This window comes from Ceratotherium simum, chromosome 26, assembly GCF_057802395.1.
Source record: "Ceratotherium simum simum isolate JZ-2026a chromosome 26, ASM5780239v1, whole genome shotgun sequence".
Lineage (NCBI taxonomy): Eukaryota > Metazoa > Chordata > Mammalia > Perissodactyla > Rhinocerotidae > Ceratotherium > Ceratotherium simum.
Window position 1 is genome coordinate 39,568,476 of NC_141925.1, and position 9,635 is coordinate 39,578,110.

The following is a 9,635-nucleotide window of genomic DNA, read 5'->3' on the forward strand; positions in this document are numbered from 1 at the left end:
AAATAATTGCATACATCTCTCATGGAGGTTTAAGTGTGAAATCTTTGGTGTCACAGATGATGCTATTCAATAATTTCCCTAAGAACAATATGAAAATCCCCATTGTAGGAGTGTGTTTTGTCATCACAATGAAGCATGGGCAACATTGAGGAGCATGCACTGCAGAAACTCAAGGAAAATTCTCCCGTTGTGTTCATGTGGTCTTTTTCCTGCACTCTCTTAGAACTGCTTTTCTGGTCCCAGAGCTCTAACAAGTCTCTCTGGTTGTGTCCAGGTTGTGTACTGTTTAGGATACATGCAAAGGTAGGATGAAACAGGTTTATCTCTTCAGGGGTCAAAAATGGGCACCACTAGGGAATTGACAAGTCAACATTGGTTAATTCAGGGATTCACTATCTCTCCTTGACTGGCTGACTAAGAACTTCTGCAGAGCACTTGATTATCCATGGGGTTGGAAGACCATAATTTGGTTATCTGAACTTCCATATTCACTTCTTTAGGCCAACAATTGTCCTCGCCATGTTATCGTATTTGAGGATGACAAAAGTCCCTGTAAGTCTAACAGTGTACATCTCTATGAATGTATATAGCATTCTATATATCATTTATCCATATATATATATATTTCTATATCACTCAATCATCTATCTATATTTACCCATTTATCTATCATTTATATCTATTTATATATGTTTCTATCTATGTATCTATCATCTGTGTATCTATCTTGAAAGACAGAAAAATCTGAATAGAACCAGGTATTCCAGCCCTTAGTTGTTTGAGTCTTTCCAACCCAGACATATGTAGAGAGCCTTCAGGATGACCCCAGCTCCAGCCTGTCTATGATCACATGAGAGACCCCAAGGCAGAACTTCCCAGCTGAGCCTAGTCAACCCCAGATTCATAAGCAAAATGAAAGTTCATTCCTGTTTACTCTTTTGTGGTGGTCTGCTATGCCACAATAGATAAATGGAGCATCTTTCCTTCATTTCAGGTAGAATAAATGTATAGGACCCAGAAAAGAGATGAGAACTGAAGGAAACTGTAGAAAGGAATCAAACGTTAAGGTACCGTGAATCACTGGAAGCAGCAGTTGGGTAGTGGGTCAGCTCAGAGGGAGGAGTGCTGAGTTCTAGGCAGGAGTGACCCTTGGAGTCATGACAAAAGAAAGAGATAGGAACAAATCCAGAGTCAATGTAATGTTTACCATGACCACCTCAAGGAGGAACTATGGGTAGAAATAGAAAATTGCATTTTAACCTTCACTGTGTCCACATGGCAGAGAACAATGCAGTAGTTTTTCCCTGAAATTAGAACATTTGGGAAGCCATGGGCACAAGACAAACTGTAACTGGAAAGGGTGACCAATCAGAACTGGACTCTGACTTAGCTTTGCATACGCTGCATTTTTTTTTTTTTTTTTGCCTTTAAAATTCCAACCACCTTAGTCTGGGGGGGGGGGTCACATATCAACTCGTGGTTTGAGGTGTACATCCCTGATTTTCAAACCTTTTAAATAAAGTATCTCTTTTTTAAAAAAACTTTATCTTTCCCTCATAAAACTGTTGATTTTGGTTGACATTTCTAGCGACAAGGATGGGATGTGATGCTGCCACCTGATTGTTTCCTGGGGACGGCTAGCATGCCAGCATATATGGAGCCCCTTGTCTGCTCCTCTGCATCTCTGATAGCCTCAGGGGAATGATCAATGTAAGGCCCTCTCACATCCTCAACCTCCCATGCTTTGGTAGTGGTCTAGAGGTTTCTTTAAGGAGGGGAATCCCTCGGGAGGGGAATCCCTCAACCTCAGGTTTCTTTAAGGGTGGAAATCCCTCAAATTCGGGTTTCTTTAAGGTTCAGCTAGCATAAAGGATGTTTATCCATTCAGGGACATTTCTCCATTCAAAGATGGGCACCTTTTGTTCTAAAGCTTGTTCTAAAGAGTCAACAAATGGTCAGACCACTCCCACCACTTCCGTCACATTTATGTACAAAAATGATGGACCAAATACTTGCAAGTTCCTTGTCACCTGGGTCCAAATTACTAGAGATGATCTAAAATTACATTGGCCACAAAGGGGCTCCTTTGATATTCCCAGATTGGTTTGTTTGTGCACACAATTGGAAAAGAGAGGATTTCACACCTCTCAAAGACTATGGGAAGCCTATTTTTTTTTTTGAGGCCTCTAAACAAAATCAGGAATCTCTTTTTTTATCTTTAAAAGAAAATAATTACAGACCAGTACCACTGACACAGTGGTTAAGTTTGGCACGCTCCACTTCAGTGGACTGAGTTCGGTGCCCGGGTGAAGACCTACACCACTCTTCTGTCAGTGGCCACACAGTGGTGGCATCTCACATACAAAAAAAAGAGGAATATTGACAGTGGATGTTAGCTCAGGGTGAGTCTTCCTCAACAAACCAAAAAGAACCCAAAATAATTAAATAAGAAACATGCCAGATTGGAGGGTATCGTCTTCACCAGTGACCACACTAGTGAAAAGAAACCAATTCTGATGCTCCTCTCCTCTCTCACTGAGCTCCCCTACTTCAACTCCCCTGAAATTCCTCATCTAAATCTATGCAAGTGAAAATGGGTAAACTTTGAGATAATTTGAAATTATAATGGCCATTCTGGGGAAACTTTGTTTCAGATAATTCCACCTTAAGAATCACCCTTAAAAGAAAGGATTCAAAACTGCTCAGACACAATGGAATGCATTCTTTTATTAATATGCAGAAACTTCTAAAAGACTAAATTACTTCAAAAACAGCTCTAAAAAGGATCCTTACAGCAGTAAGAAAAGAGTCTTGAGTAAAAATCTTAACCATCTGAGCAGGCCTATCTGCCAGGGAGCAATTCAGATACAACTATTCTTTTGAGTTTTTTGCTTGAGACATGGCTAAATTTTTTAAAGATATTTATTTATGTCTATGTATGTCTGTGTATGTGTCTCCCTTTATATGTATTTGTCTGCCTTTGGATAGTATAATTTCTAAAAGAGCTCTATTGGGATTGCTGGGAAGATTGCAGTGTAGGAGGCCTCTGAACTCAACTTCTCCCATGGATGCAACAACTTTACAACTACCCTTGGAACAATTACCACTGAGAAAGAACTGGAATCTGGATTAAAAGGACCCCCACAACAATGGACAGCGCTAACTAAGGGGGAAGAGGCAGAAACACATTTCTGGAGAGGAAAAAGCCACATTCTAGACATTGCACTTCATGGATAGGATCAATCTTAAGGTAAGAAGCTTTTCCTGGAGGAGTGGGGGAATCTGAGTGTGATAGTTTTGCCACAGTAAGCATCTTTTGAACTCAGCACAATTAAGACAAGGGTCATAATATATGGCTTTATTGCCATTAAGAACAATGCGGAATCCCCCCAGAAAACCTATTGAACATATTGAAAGAAAAGCTCTTAAAGGGTTCATTCTAGAAAGCAACACAAAATCCCCAGAAAGAAAGTTGCACAGTTCTTTGATGAAAGAGACTCATCTGATAGGCTCTGGGTGCATCTCACAGAGACAGGAGACAGCTGGGACCACCTGCCCAGGGACTGAGACATTGGCAGCAGCCATTATCCTGACCCTATACAGGTGTGCTGACACAGATGCCGGCTTATTCCATTGGAGTTCTTCCCATGGTCTGTTAGTGCAAGGTTTTGCCCCGCCCAGTGGAGCAAGGATTTAATTCGCCTTAGCCAGGGCAGGCAGCCCACCCTAGGGACTGGCCCTATCTACCAGCATGCCCTTGGGCAATTTATAGGCCCATATAGGTGGGGTGTGTGGGATCTCTGCACTGGACATGTGGGTCAGCCTCTGCAGGGTATGGCATGTGTAAGGGACAGGCTTTGGTTGGCAGAGTGTGAGGGGCCTTTGCAGTAGGGCAAGTTGGTCAGCTTCAGTGGGAGAAGGTGTGTTCACAAGGCAGGACTGCATTGATGGGATGTGTAGGCCAGCAGGTGGTGGGTCTTGTCAGCTGCAGCAGACTTGTGCTTTTCAAACAGCCACATAGAGGGTCTGCTCCCACCTTCCAATGCCTGAACCAATTGTGCAGTGTCATGCCTGAGGCCGGCCCCACCCAGCAGCACTCCTGAATGAGCTGACAATAGACTCAAGCAGGCTGGAGGCCTACAACAATTGCGAGCCCCTGATCCTGGCAACCAGCCATGCTGGGGGCCTCATCACTTAACAGCAAAACAGTAGCAGGTGTGTGCTATTAGACCTTGTAGCCAACTGTGCTGTGAATCCCCCCTACCCAATACAGTGACTAAGGGACCATAGTAGCTGCACATGGATAAGCCATATGATCAGTCATCCAGGGGGATAGCCTAGCCTTCCATGCACCTGCAGTAAGAGCAACCTGCCATAACAGAAGTACACATATAGCCCAGACTGAGGACACTCCTGGAAAATTTGAAACGGATGATGAGAAGGAAACACATTGCTGGACCTCATAAGACATCTCTTAGATAAGGCCACTTCTCCAATATCAGGAGAGGTAGCTGATCTACATGGTACATAGATATAAGCACAGAGAGATAGGCAAAAAGAGGAGACAAAGGAATATGTTCCAAATAGGGAATAGCACAAATCCTCAGAAAAAGAACTGAACAAAACAGAGATAAACAATCTACCAGGTAAAGAGTACAAACTAATAGTCATAAGGATGCTCACTGATCTTGGGAGAAGAATAGATGGACATGGTGAGAACTTCCACAAAGAATTGGAAGATATAAAAAAGAACAAATCGGAAGTGAAGAATACAATACTGGAAATGAAAAATTCACTAGAGGGAATCAATAGCAGAGTGGATGATACAGAATAACAGATCAGTGAGCAGGATGAAAGACTAGAGGAAATCAGCAAAGCTGATCAGAAAAAAGAGTTGGAGAGAATGAGGACAGCCTAAAGGGCCTCTGGGACAACATCAAGCATAGTAACGTGTGTATTATAGGTGTCCCAGAAGGAGAAGAGAGAGACAAAGGGGCAGAGGACTTATTTGAAGAAGTAATCGCTAAAAACATTTCCAACCTAAGGAAGGAAACAGACATGCAGGTACAGGAAACACAGAGAGCACCAAAGAAGATGAACCCAAAGGGGCCCACACCAAGACACATTATAATTAAAATGTCAAGAATTAAAGACAAAGAGAGAATCCTAAAAGCTGCAAGAGGAAGACGACAAGTTACATACAAAGGAAACTCCATAAGACTATCAGCTGACTTCTGACAGCTGAAACCTTTGAGGATATAAAGTAGTGGCATGACATATTTAAAGTGATGAAAGTAAAAAACGTTCAGCTAAGAATACTCTACCCAGCAAGGTTATCATTCAGAATGGTAGGAGAGATAAAGAGTTTTCCAGATAAGCAAAAATTAAAGGAGTTTATCACCAACAAACTGACCTTACAAGAAATATTAAAGGGACTTATTTAAGTTGGAAAAAAAAAGACCACAAATAGGATTAATAAAATTATCAATCAATAAATTAAATCACTGGTAAAGGCACATATACAGTAAAGGTAACAAATCATCCACCTATGAAGCTAATATGAAGGTCAAAAGACAAAAGTACTAAAATTACCTATTTCCATGAGAAGAAGTTAAAGGATACACATAAACACACACACACCACAAAGAGGTTAAATATCATATCAAAAACATAAAATGTGGTGAGATGGGAGTAAAAATGTAGGGCTTTTAGCTAGAGGTCAAACTTAAGAGACCACCAGCTTAACATAGATTGCTATTTACACAAGTTATTATGTGTGACCCTCATGGTAATCATAAACCAGAAACTTATAATAAATATACAAAAAATTAAGAGAAAGGACCCAAACATAATACTAAAGAAAGTCATCAAACCACACGGGAAGAAAGAGAAGAAGAAAGAAACAAAGAAGAACTATTAAAACACTCATAAAAAAGTAACAAAATGGCAATAAGTACATTCTTATCAATAGCTACTAAAATATCAATGGACTACATGCTCCAATGAAAAGACACAAGATGGCTGATTGGATAAAAAAACAAGACTCATATATATGCTGCATACAAGAGACACACTTCAGACATAAAGACACACACAAACTGATAGTGAAGGGACAGAAAATAGATATTCCATGCAAATGGCAATGAAAAAAGAGCTAGGGTAACAATACTTATATCAGACAAAATAGACTTTAAAGTAAAAGTGTAACAAAAGAAAAAGAAGGGCACTACATAATGATAAAGACAAGAATACAATAAGAGGATATAATACCTCTAAATATCTATGCACCCAACAAAGGAGCACTTAAATATATAAAGCAATTATTAACAGACATAAAAGGAGAAATAGACAGTAATGCAATAATAGTAGGGGACTTTAACACTCCACTTACATCAATGGATAGATCATCCAAACAAAAGATCAACAAGGAAACATTGACCTTAAATGACACAGTAGACCAGAAGGACTTACTAGATGTATACAGAACACTCTATCCAAAATCCACAGAGTACACATTCATTTTGAATGCTCATAGAACATTCTCTAGGATAGATCACATATTAGACCACAAAATAAGTCTCAATAAGTTTAAGAAGACTGAAATAATACAAAGCATCCTTTCTGACACAATGGTATGAAACTAGAGATCAACCACAGGAATCAAACTGAAAATGCAGCAAATGTGTGGAGATTAAACAAACTGCTACTGAACTACTACTAGGAAATGAAAAAATCAAAAAACACATGGAGAGAAATGAAATGGGAATAAGGCATGCCAAAACTTATGGCACACACAAAAAGCGGAACTAAGAGGGAAGTTTACAGCAATACAGGCCTACCTCAACAAACAAGAAAATATTAAATAAACAATCTAACAGTACATCTAATGGAACTAGAAAAAGGAGAACAAACAAAGCCTAAAACCAATAGAATGAAGGAAATAATAAAAATCTGAGCAGGAATAAATTAAATAGAGACAAAAAACAATAGAAAAAATCAATGAAACTAAGAGCTAATTCTTTGAAAAGATAAATAAAATTGACAAATCTTTAGCAAGACTCACAAATAAAAACAAAGAGAAGGCTCAAATAAATAAAACCAGAAACTAAAGAGGAGAAATTACAACTGACACCTCAGAAATACAAAGGCTTATAAGAGAATACTCTAAAAAGCTAAATGCCAACAAATAGCATAATCTAGAAGAAATGGATAAATTCTTAGAATCATACAACCTTCCAAAACTGAATCAAGAAGAAATAAAGACTTCGAACAGACCAATCTCCAGTAAGGAGATCAAAACTGTAACCAAAACCCTGCCAAAAAATAAAAGCCCAGGACCATTTGGCTTCCCTAGTGAATTCTACAAAACATTCAAAGAAGACTTAAATACCTATCCTTCTCAAACTTTTCCAAAATATTGAATAGGACAGGAAGTTTCCTAATTCATTCTATGATACCAAAATTACCCTGATACCAAAACCAGACAAGGACAACACAAAAGAGAAAATTACAGGCCAATATCGCTGACGAACATTGATGCAAATATCCTCAACAAAATACTAGCAAACTGTATAAAACAATACATTAAAGGGATCATGTGGGTTTTAATGATTAAGTGGGATTTCAGCCAGGGATGCAGGGATGTTTCAATATCTGCAAATCAATCAATGTGATACACTATGTTAATAAAATGAAGAATAAAAATCCATGATAGTCTCAATAGATGCAGAGAAAGCATTTGACAAGATATAACATCCATTTATGACAAAAACTCTGAAAAAAATGGGTATGGAAGGAAAGAACCTCAACATAATAAAGGCCATATATGACAAACCCACAGCTAATACCACTCTCAGTGGAGAAAAACTGAAAGCTATCCCTTTAAGAGCAGGAAGCAGATAAGGATGTCCACTTTCACCACTCTTATTTAACATAGTATTAGAAGTTCTATCCAGAGCAATCAGGCAAGAAAAAGAAATAAAGGAGATCCAAATTAAAAAGGAAAAAGTAAAACCATTGTTATTTGCAGATGATATAGTTTTATATACAGAAAACTCTAAAGACTCCACCCAAAAACTGTTAAAAATAATAAACGAATACAGTAAAGTTGCAGAATACAAAATAAACATACAAAAATCAGTTGCATTTCTGTAAACGAAAAATGAAGCAGCAGAAAAAGAAATTAAGAATAAAATCCCATTTACAACTGCAACAAGAAGAATAAAATACCTAGGAATAAATTTAACCAATGAGATGAAAGAGCTGTACACTGAAAACTATAAAACATTGTTGAAAGAAATTGAAGACATAAACAAATGGAAGAATATTGCATGCTCTTGGATTGAAAGAATTAACATAGTTAAAATGTTCATACTTCCTAAAGCAATCTACGCATTCAACTCAATTGCTATCAAAATTCCAATGAAATTTTTCACAGAAATAACAAAGAATCCTAAAATTTATAAGGAACAACAAAAGAACTCGAATAGCTAAAGGAATCCTGAGAAAAAAGAAAAAGATGGAGGTATCACACTCCCTGATTTAAAAATATACTACAAAGCTATGGTAATGCAAACAACATGGTACCAGCACAAAAATAGACACACAGGTCAATGTAACAGAATCAAGAGCCCAGAAATAAACCCACACATCTATGGACAGCTAATTTTTCTACAAGCAAGCCAAGAGTATATGATGGAGAAAGGAAAGTCTGTTCAATACATTGTGTTGGGGAAACTGGTTAGCCACATGTTAAAAGAATGAAAGTAGGCCATTATCTTATGCAATACACAAAAATTAACTCAAAATAGATTAAAGACTTGAATGTAAGACCAGATACCATAAAATTTCTAGAAGAAAACAGAGGCAGTACACTCTTTGACATCAGCCTTTGCAGCCTACTTTCAAATATGATATTTGACCGGGTGAGAGAAACAAAAGAAAAAATAAGCAAATGGGACTACATCAAACTAAAAAGGTTCTGTACAGCAAGGAAATCATCAAGAGAATGAAAAGACAACCTAACAAATGGGAGAAGATATTTGCAAACCATATATCTGATAAGGGGTTAATATCCAAAATATATAATGAATTCATGTATCTCAACAACAACAAAAAAACCCAAACAACTAGATTAAAAAATGGGCAAAAGATCTGAACAGGCATTTTCCCAAAGAAGACACACAGATGGCCAACAGGCACATGAAAAGATGTTCAACATCACTAACTATTAGGGAAATGTAAATCAAAACTAAATGAGATATCACCTCACACTCATCAAAATGTCTATAATTAACACCACAAGAAATAACAAATGTTGGAAAGGTTGTGGAGAAAAGGGAACTCTCATACAATGCTGGTGGGAATGTAAAGTGTTGCAGCTACTATGGAAAGCAATAGGGAGATTCTTCAAAAAATTAAGAAGAGAACTACCATATGATCCAGCTACTCCACTGCTGAGGATTTATCCAAAGAACATGAAAACATGAATGAGTAAAGATATGTGCACCAATGCATAAAGATACATGCACCCCTGTGTTCATTGCAGCGTTATTCACAATAGCCAAGACTTGGAAGCAAGCTAAGTGCCCATCAAGGGACGAATAGATAAAGAAGATGTGGTATATATACACAAT